Source organism: Lagenorhynchus albirostris, chromosome 5 (genome assembly GCF_949774975.1).
Source record: "Lagenorhynchus albirostris chromosome 5, mLagAlb1.1, whole genome shotgun sequence".
NCBI classification, from domain to species: Eukaryota; Metazoa; Chordata; class Mammalia; order Artiodactyla; family Delphinidae; genus Lagenorhynchus; species Lagenorhynchus albirostris.
Window position 1 is genome coordinate 90,557,589 of NC_083099.1, and position 10,530 is coordinate 90,568,118.

Consider the following 10,530-nt stretch of genomic DNA (forward strand, 5'->3'; position numbering starts at 1 on the left):
TATGAGGAGAAATCAACAGAGGTGACATCCACCTATCTCTTTTCACAGGTAGACACCTATGTTAGTTCCTATGCTGCAAAACAAATACCACACATTTAATAGCTGAGAAAAACACACATTTATTATCTCACAATCTGTGTAGGTCAGGTGTCAGGCACAGCTTGACTACATCTCGTGCTCAGAGTTTCACCAGGCGGCAATCAAGGTGTCAGCCGGGGCTGCTATCTCACCTGCGGCCTGGAGTTGTCTTCCAAGATTGCTAACTATCAGTGGCATCTGGTTCCTTGCAGCTGTAGCGCTGAAACGCTCAGCAACCAGAGGCCACCCACCATTCCCTGGCACAAGGCCCTCTCCACAACCTGGCTGTTTGCTGCTTCAAGGCCAACAGGAGAGTGTCTTCACTGCTTCAAGTTTTGGACCCTCTGTTAAAGGACTCACTGTTTAGGTCAGACCCACTCAGAATCATGTCTCTTTTGGTTACCTCAAAATCATTTGTTATGGGACCTTAATGACATCTGCAAAATCCCTTCACCTCTGTCACAGAGTGTATTCTAATCAAGGCTGTGACCACCCAGTCATATTCACAGGCCCAGCCCACACTCAAAGGGAATCATACAGAGTGTGTACACCAGGAAGCAAGAATCCTGGGGCCATCTGAGAGTTCTGCCTATTACAGCCCCTGTGGGAGCCGACCTCTAAATGGCCCTCAATGATCACTCCATTTCCTGGCATTCAGACCCTTGTATCCTAGACAGACCAACTCTGGTACAGTGTAACCAATAGACTACTGCAGAAATGATAGTTACTTCTGCGATTAGGTTATAAAAGAACTGTGGCCTCCATTTTGGTTTCTCTTGCTCTCTGATTGCTCACTCTGGGGGAAGCCAGCTGTCATGCTGTATGAGTAGCCCTAGTGGAGAGATCCATGTGGCAAGTAATTGAATCTCCCAACCAGCAACTACAGGAATAAGTTTGGAAGCAGTTTCTCCAGCTTCTTTAGATGACTGCAGCCCTGGCCAACATCTTACCTGCAATCCTATGGGAGACCCAGAACCATTAACCTAAGCTGCTTCCAGATTTCTGACTCTCAGAAACTGTGTGAGATGATCAACATTTGTTGTTTTAAACTGCTGAGTTTGGGGATTATTTGTTATGCATCAGTAGGTAACCAATACAACACTTGCCTCAGGCCTGACTAATCTAGAAAGAGTGAAATATACCTGTGTCCCTCTTCTCTAATAACATAGGAGAAGCACATATGCAGTAGGAGTTAATAAGCCCACAAAGAGAGGAACAGAGAGCAAGGGTAAGTTGGATGGTGCAAGGGCAACAGTGGTATCTTTTCAGCCTCTGGATCCAGTCAAGTGTAATTTAGTGCCATGCCTGTTATTCCCAGTATTATGAGCCAATGCATTCTTTCTCTCCCCCGCCCCCTTTAAGTTCAGAGCCTTCCAAAGTACATTTAGTCCTGTTGAAACTATTTTGGTCCTCTGTCCATCCAACAAAATGAGCATAAATTTATACTGAAATGCAGTGTAGTAAGCCCAAAGACCATAATTTGGTCCTCTTCCCCATCTCTTGATGGCTGTGATTAAGCTGAAATCTGGTTTCTGTCACTTGCAACTAAGAGGAGTTCTGACTCAAAAAGCCCTCTGTAGGATTAGTTTCATGCCTTACTCTGATCATTTTCTTTTCTTATTGAATCTTTCCCTCTAAGGTCATATTGGCTGGCCCTGAATCATATGTTAAGTCATGCTCTTCAGGTTCCTCAAAAATAAGTTCTGTTTACTTGTGTTTCTAAGAAAGTGCCTATGGTATTTTCTCCCAGGGAAGCCATAGCATGCTGAGAGTCTAGCAATTTGACTAAATGATCTACATTTATCCAGGATAAATTTCCTCTATGTTGGATGGCATCTTGCTTCCTAACTTAGCTAATCAAACACTCTCTGGGTATTCAGCCAACTGTTCTGAAACAGCCTGAGCAGTCACTGTGAAAAGAAACACAATAAACAAATCCCACACATGAATCAAGCAAAGATTCTGAGTTTTAAGATGCAGTTTCTCCATCTACTCTCAGTGCAAAGGAGTCTATAGAGGCCACACACTTAACCCACTATTCATTCTGCTTCCTCCCAATTCTGAACCACAGCAGTGAGTTTACACAAAATGCAATCCCCACACCCACATAATAATCCTTTTGTGATTTTCTCCTAAACACTCAACACTACTGCCAAAATAACAGATAATGCATTTTTAATTTAAATTTGTAATCACTAAACAAAGTCAAGAGCCCCACTCCTAGCTGCCCTTCCCCACATAATTCCAAATTTTGCCATTTCCCAGAATAATATAGTACTCAGAGTCTAAATTCACCTCAACAGTATTATTTCTTAGCAAACCAATTTCTTTAAGTTAGCCTAGTGACCATTCACAAAACTTGCCCCTAGAAAGAACTTAAGTGAAATGATTCTATTAATGGTGTTTGCCCTTTGGTTCAGTACATTCAGCATCCAGGAACTGAGCTAAGGAAGCTCAGAGAAATTGGCATAAACAATAACCTACAATTTTTTTCCCCTAAAGAAAATTCTCACTCTATTTCATTGGTTAGGATCAGAGACTCTGGACCCAGGTTACTTGGATTCAAAGCTCAGCTTTTCCATTTAAAGCCATGTACCATTGGCTAAGTAACCCAACTCCTCTCTGTCCAATTTTACATCCGTAACATAGGGATAATAGTAATATCCATCTTGGAATCATTGTTATAAGAACTATATTAATGATATTTGAAAGCACTTAAACTACTACCTGGTACACAGTTGATGGTTAGACAAGTAGCCAGTACAGATTATACTGAAATCTGATTGTGTATCTCCCAATTTACCATAGAAGATACTTTAGCATCATTCAAAAGAGGCATCACCATCACATCTTGTGTAGCATTTGTACTCTTCTACATGCTGTGTGGATGAAATTAGATTAAGGTTATTTCAGAATACTGGTACTCCATATGACTTAAAAAAAGCAGAACGCAAATCCTCTTTACAAGAAGATATTATTCCAAGCTGAAAATTATTTCTAAAACATTTTTGTAAATATAGCATCTGGCACACAATAAAAAGTAACCGGGCACTCAGAGACAAGATAATAAACAGACAGAAATAACTGAAAATAAAACTCTCAAGTACTTCAGAGGCAGAGTTTTTAGACATAGACTTTTAAATAACCATACTTACTTTGTTCAAGGAATCAGGACAAGATAGAGAATTTTGGCGGAAGACTGAAAACCATAAACAGAAATTACAAGAACTGGAAAATAATAACTAAAATTAACAACAATTTAATAGACTGATTTAACAGCTGTTTAGAGAGTCAAAGGAAATTAGTAGTCTGGATATTGATCAGTCAGAAAGAACTATCCAGAATGAAGCAAAGAGAAACAAAAGAATGGAAAGATTAAAAAGGAAGGTAAGAAACTGAAGATACAGTGAGAAAGTGCAATATAAGTAGAATTCTAGGGAGGGGGAAAAAGAGAGAATAGGCAAGAAGAATTATTTGAAGGAATAATGGGTAAGAATTTTCCAAAAATGAAAGACATTAATTTACAGATTTAAGAAGGCAAAACAACTCTAAACAGAATACATAATGAGCAAACAACCAGGCACCTAATAGTGAAATGTTAAAAACCAAAGAAAAAGAAAATCTTAAAGCAGTTGGAAGTAAACAAAGACAGACTGCCCTTCAAAAGAGCAACAATTAGGCAGATAGCTGACTTTTAGTAGAGTTAATGGAAACCAGAAGATACAAAATAATATCTTCAAAATACTAAAAGAAAATAACTACCAACCTAGAATTATAAGTTTAGCAAAATATATATTTCAATAATAGAGTGAAATAATTTTAAGACACACAAATCAAAATTTGTAACCAGTAGATCAGCACTAAAAGGGATATTAAAGGCATGTTTTTTCAGGAAGAAGGAAAATGATACCAGAAGTCCCAGATTGAGGAAGGAATGAAGAGAAATGAAAAGGTGAATTTAAATAAGTAAACGGACAATGATGATGATGATGAGACGACAATGATGATAGTGTTCCAAACATAGGCAGAACTAAAGGACATAACAATACTGGCTTAAAAGTTTAGAGGGGTTAAACGGAGGGGATAAAAGGGATAAAAGAGTTAAGATATCTAAAAGGAGTCTCAGGTTCTTGCATTGCCCATGAAGAGGGTAAATACCAATTAATATAAGGATTTCAAAACCAAAAATGTATGTCATAATTTCGTGGTTAGCCAGTAAAAGAACTGCAAAATAATGTGTAACTTTCAAGGTAGTAAAGAGAAAAGTAGAGTAATAAATTTTTGGTAAGGGCCAGAAAGAAGAAACTCTTGAAGGAAAAAAAAACATAAAATAAATGGGACAAATAGAAAGCACTAAGTAAGCCAGACATGAAACAATTCATGTATAATCAAGAATTTTAAATCATTGCTAAATTTGCAGGATTTAAATTGCCAGAAATCCTAATCCAGGCAAAAAATTCTAAACAGGCAAAACTAAGCTATAAGATTTAAGGATTTATATGTAGGTAGTAAAACTAAAGGAAAGAAAATGATATCATAAAAGTTTGGAAGAGGTTTCCTTTGAGGGAGAGATGGTAAAAACTTGGAGGGGACATAAAGGGTTAGGAACATCCTATTGCTTGGCTGGCCAGGTGGTGTTTAACTGATGGGCTTTTGCTTTGTGCTGATTCATTTAACATATGTATTTTGTGTACTTTCCTGTATTTGTTTTATTTCCACAAAAAATTCTATTTCCATAATAAAAATATAAGGGAGATCTAACTGTGATGATATGGTATAATCTTCAGAAATATACAGTTAAATAAAATAAGGTATAGAACAGCATACATCGTATGATCTTGTCAGCATAAAAAAGCCCACATACTTATATACCTGCTTATCTTCACACAGATCATTTTTCAAGACATAAATTTAATATGGCCTGCTGCTTGTAAGAAAGAAAACTAGGACTCTGATAAAGTTTATGGAAGAAAGGGACTAATTTTCATCTATATGCTTTTACTGTAAACATAACTTCTGAATTAATAATAAAATTTTTTTACCAACCTATAAATCAAATGTGAAGCCAAAACAGGCTTACCATTTGATAAGATCATTATTTTCAACTTAACAACTGCATTTTGAAATCATAATTTAAATCTGGAACGTATAACCAAGAATTTTAAATCATTGCTAAATTTGTTCAAAAGATGGGTCAAATTTTCATAACCAGGAAGGGAAGAAGAGTGGCTTTCATTTTAAACAGACACCCATGAATTGATTATCTTTCCATCTCTCACACAAATGGAATAGAGATAGATATAGATAATTCATTTTCATTTCAACTTGTTTCTAGAACGTTGATAGAAGGCTTCCATCTGCGTTACAATGGAGTGCCACTAAAATTAGGAAGCAAAGTTAGGGAAAACTGAATGGCTGAATTTAAGAATCTGCCATGACTCATGAAATCGTACTTTAGGTTTTTAGTCATACGAACAGAGGACCAGATCAGAATCCAATAATATCAATAATCTGAATTGTCAGAGCAATTAGAACTAAATGCAGTATACATTTCAGGAATTTAGCAATAAATGAAAAGATAGCACCTATTGTCTACAAGTTCTGAAGAAATGAGCTGCCCAGGATTTCCAGGTTAAAACAGCAGTTGAATGCATGTTTCTAATTTTATTTTTTACCTTCTTAAGTCAATAAAAATTTAGGGAAGGAATTTTTTTTTTTTTTAAAGAGAAAGATACAGGGAATTCCCTGGTGGTCCAGTGGTTAGGACTCAGCACTTTCACTGCAGTAGGCCCAGGTTCGATCCCTGGTCTGGGAACTAAGATCTCGAAAACGGTGTGGCTTGGCCAAAAATTTTTTTAAATAAAAAATAAATTAAAAAGAGAGAGAGAGAGAGAGATACAAACCAGAAAAACAGAAAAGGGAAAAAAGTAAGCAAAATTTTGGAAGCTAGAGATAGGTGGGCAAGTAGTAATTGACTTAGTAGACCCAATAAATCTAATCTCTAGTTACTACTACTGGGAAGGTGTGGGAGCCAGTCAATTTATACCACAATGTGCTTAAAGGCATAGGACTGGCAGGAAAAGAAAAACTAAGAAAATCTTCCATGAAAGCTATTTCTTGTAGCCATCCAATGCAGGTGACATGGACCCTCTCTGTTATGTACTTCATGCTTGTATCCCCCCAAAATTCATATGTTGAAACCTATAATAACCCAATGAAATGGTATTGGGAGATGGGGCCCTTCAGATGGGATTAGTGTCCTTATAAGAAGAGAACTTTCTTCTCTCTCTGCTCTCCACCATGTGAGGATATAGTGAGAAGACAGTCATCTACAAACCAGATGTCTGGGCCCTCACCAGACACTGGATCTGCAAGCACCTTGATCTTGGACTTTCCAGCTTCCAGAACTATGAGAAATAAATGTTTGCTGTTTAAACCACCTAGTCTATAGTAATTTATTATAGCAGCCCAAGCACAATAAGATGCCCTCCCTATTAACAGGTGGGACGTCTAGATTGATGACACCATACCTACATTAAGAGGTAAGAACAAACTGTATTACTCACATCATGAAACTTTCTGGGCAGAGCAGGACAGCACTCAAGCTGGTCTGGAATTGGCTTGAGTGTCTTGAGAGTGAGAGCGAGTGGCCCTGGTGTTTATCATGGTTAAGGGGTGGGACTATGGAAGAATTCACTCCTGGAGTGGTTTGAACTTCCCTCTGGTGCCAAAGGAAGGAGTGCCCTGGCTTTTTTTTATCAGCTTGCCCAAATAGGGGGCAGAAGAGGCAGGAATAAACTAGAGCTTGAAATCTCTTAGCAATCAGAGATTTACAAAATATGCAGTCAGACCCTATTATACTATTTAATAAGTTAGAATGGCCATCATCAAAAAATCTAGAAACAATAAATGCTGGAGAGAGTGTTGAGAAAAGGGAACACTCTTGCACTGCTGGTGGGAATGTGAATTGGTACAGCCACTATGGAGAACAGTATGGAGGTTCCTTAAAAAACTACAAATAGAACTACCATATGACCCAACAATCCCACTACTGGGCATATACCCTGAGAAAACCATAATTCAAAAAGAGTCATGTACCAAAATGTTCATTGCAGCTCTATTTACAATAGCCCGGAGATGGAAACAACCTAAGTGTCCATCATCGGATGAATGGATAAAGAAGATGTGGCACATATACACAATGGAATATTACTCAGCCATAAAAAGAAATGAAATTGAGCTATTTGTAATGAGGTGGATAGACCTAGAGTCTGTCATACAGAGTGAAGTAAGTCAGAAAGAGAATGACAAATACTGTATGCTAACACATATATATGGAATTTAAGAAAAAAAATGTCATGAAGAACCTAGGGATAAGACAGGAATAAAGACACAGACCTACTAGAGAATGGACTTGAGGATATGGGGAGTGGGAAGGGTAAGCTGTGACAAAGCGAGAGGGAGGCATGGACATATATACACTATCAAACGTAAGGCAGATAGCTAGTGGGAAGCAGCCGCATAGCACAGGGAGATCAGCTCGGTGCTTTGTGACTGCTTGGAGGGGTGGGATAGGGAGGGTGGGAGGGACGGAGACGCAAGAGGGAAGAGATATGGGAACATATGTATATGTATAACTGATTCACTCTGTTATAAAGCAGAAACTAACACATCATTGTAAAGCAATTATATTCCAATAAAGATGTAAAAAAAAAAAAGAAGTTAAACTTTCCAGATTCCCTCCTCTATTCTACTTTGCTGAGTAATAGCCCTTCCCAAGAGAAATCTGGAAGCTTGTTCTCTGGAGAAACTAAAAGCAAGATGTCTGGAGTGATGATCCTGGCACAGATTAGAGTTAGAGTAAAGGTTAGGATAAAGCGTCCAACCTACACCTAATGCTGAATACAGAGATCCTCCCCCACCCTCACTGTAGATCACTCTACAGTGAACTCAGTTGATAAGCTTGGCCCATAGTTCAAGCTCTCAGAGCCACAGAGGAGCTTTTTAGATCCCCTCATTCTTTATATTAAGCAGACATTTAGATATTACCAGATATCTGAGGAAAGCTCCTATCATGGAAGACAGTAATTAAAAACAAAAACCCGGGCTTCCCTGGTGGCACAGTGGTTGAGAGTCCGCCTGCCGATGCAGGGGACGTGGGTTCGTGCCCCGGTCCAGGAAGATCCCACATGCCACGGAGCAGCTGGGCCCGTGAGCCATGGCCGCTGAGCCTGCACGTCCGGAGCCTGTGCTCTGCAACGGAAGAGGCCACTACAGTGAGAGGCCCACGTACCGCAAAAACAAAAAACAAAAAACAAAAACCAAGAAACCAAAAAAACTGATCTCCCTCATAAAAAGGCATCTTGAAGTAAATAAATAATGCAGGAGGGGGAGGAATCAACAAAACCAAATGAAATAAAATTATCATCATCCTCAGAGAAATAAGAAAATGCTACATCTATAAAAGAGGAACAGGATGCCATAAAAATTTAGGAGAACAGACAAGAGCTTAGAAATGAAAACATAACAGAAATGAAGTCACTAGAAGGTTAGAAGAACAAGTAGGGGAAGTCTCCTAGAAAGTATAGCAAAAAAGACAAAGAAGCAGAAAATGGGAGAAAAAAAAAAGAAAATTGGATGACAACCCCAGAAAACTGATGAGAAAAAAAAGAAAGAAAAGAGGAAACAGAACAGAAAACAAAAAAAATTATTCAAAAAAATTTCCCAGTAGTTTGTACCTCTTAATCCCCTACCCCTATCTTTCCCTGCTCACCTTCTCTCTCCTCATTGGTAACCACTAGTTTGTTCTCTGCGTCTGTGAGTCTGTTTTGTTATATTCATTCATTTATTTTATTTTTTAGATTCCACATATAAGTGATAACATATTGTAAATCAACTATACTTCAATAAAAAAGAAAATTTCTCAGAATAGAAAGTAAACTGTTATTACTGAAAAAATCTTACTGAATGGAAGTAGTAGATGAAAATATCTACACAAAGACGTCTCAAACTTAAAAACACTAGAGGAAAAGAAGATTCTATCAACTTCCAGGAAGAAAAAGCAGATCAGAAAGGATGAGGAATCATAATGAGTTTAGACTTTGCAATAGGATCATTGCAAGCAGAAAGAAAATGGTGTTATGTCCAGACTCCTGAAGGAAAATAACTTGTAACATAAAGTTATAGTCAAACTCTCAAACTTTGTGAGGGTTGAATGATGGCCTCAAAAAAATGAATTTACTACCCATAAGCTTTCTCAAGAAGCTACTGAAAATGTGTTCCACCAAAATGAAAGTATAAACAAAGAAAAAGGAAGACATGGTACAGGAGAAACAAAAAGAGTTCCAGATAGAAGAGGGATGAAGGAATTCCTAGGAGGACAGGGAACAGACATCCCAAGATGCTAGATGGAAACTAGACCAGATTGGGGCATCAAGAGTCCACATAGACATGCTGCAGGATGTATGGCCATGATCCCTACTGCCTTGGTGTAGTCTTTTTTAAAATAAACACCTAGATAAATGCCCTGGAGAGTCTGACCCAGGTAAAAATGTGGTCTTCTTGACAATTTGCTGATAAGTGTGTTGCTCTTTCCTTCAGGTCTTGATGCCTATATTGCCTGTGGGCATTTATCTCATCCCACTGAACTTTCCTGCCTCTATTTAGTTCTGAGAGCTGAAAGAAGGCCATGGTGAGTTTGGAAGCAAGAAACCTAGGGCAGTTCACTTCACTCTGGCATATCAGATGTTTAGTACCTGTTTTACACTACAACCCTTCCAAATTCATAGACTGTGGTGAGCCTCAGATTTCCCAGAACTCATGAATGGCCTTCTCCCACTGAATATCCCAGAAGGTGCTCTTGTAAACTCCCTGGAAGCAGAAGCCCAAGAGCCAGAGATTATTGAGTTTGTCTTGCCTTTTTTCCCTCGCACAGCTAGCTTTGTATTTGCCCCGCTGTAGGAGGGGAGGCCTGGTAAGGCATATTTCGAAGCAACAAACACGGAACGATTTTAAATTCTAATTTGTAATCTGGGTGGAGGATTCAAAGGCTTTTGTTGTTGTTTCGATTAAACATTTACATTTTACACGTAATTTCACATGCAGAAAATAAAGGATAAAGAAATAAGCCTACTCATACAGTAATAGTTGGACTGTAAATTGGAACAAACTTCCTGGATGACTCTTTGGCAATGAATATCAAAAACCTTAAAGCTGGGCTTCCCTGGTGGCACAGTGGTTGAGAGTCCGCCTGCCAATGCAGGGGACACGGGTTCGTGCCCCAGTCCAGGAGGATCCCACATGCCGCGGAGCGGCTGGGCCTGTGAGCCATGGCCGCTGAGCCTGCACGTCCAGAGCCTGTGCTCCGCAACGGGAGAGGCCACAACAGTGAGAGGCCCGCCTACCGCAAAAAAAAAAACAAAAAAAAAACAACCTTAAAGCTGTGTATGCTTT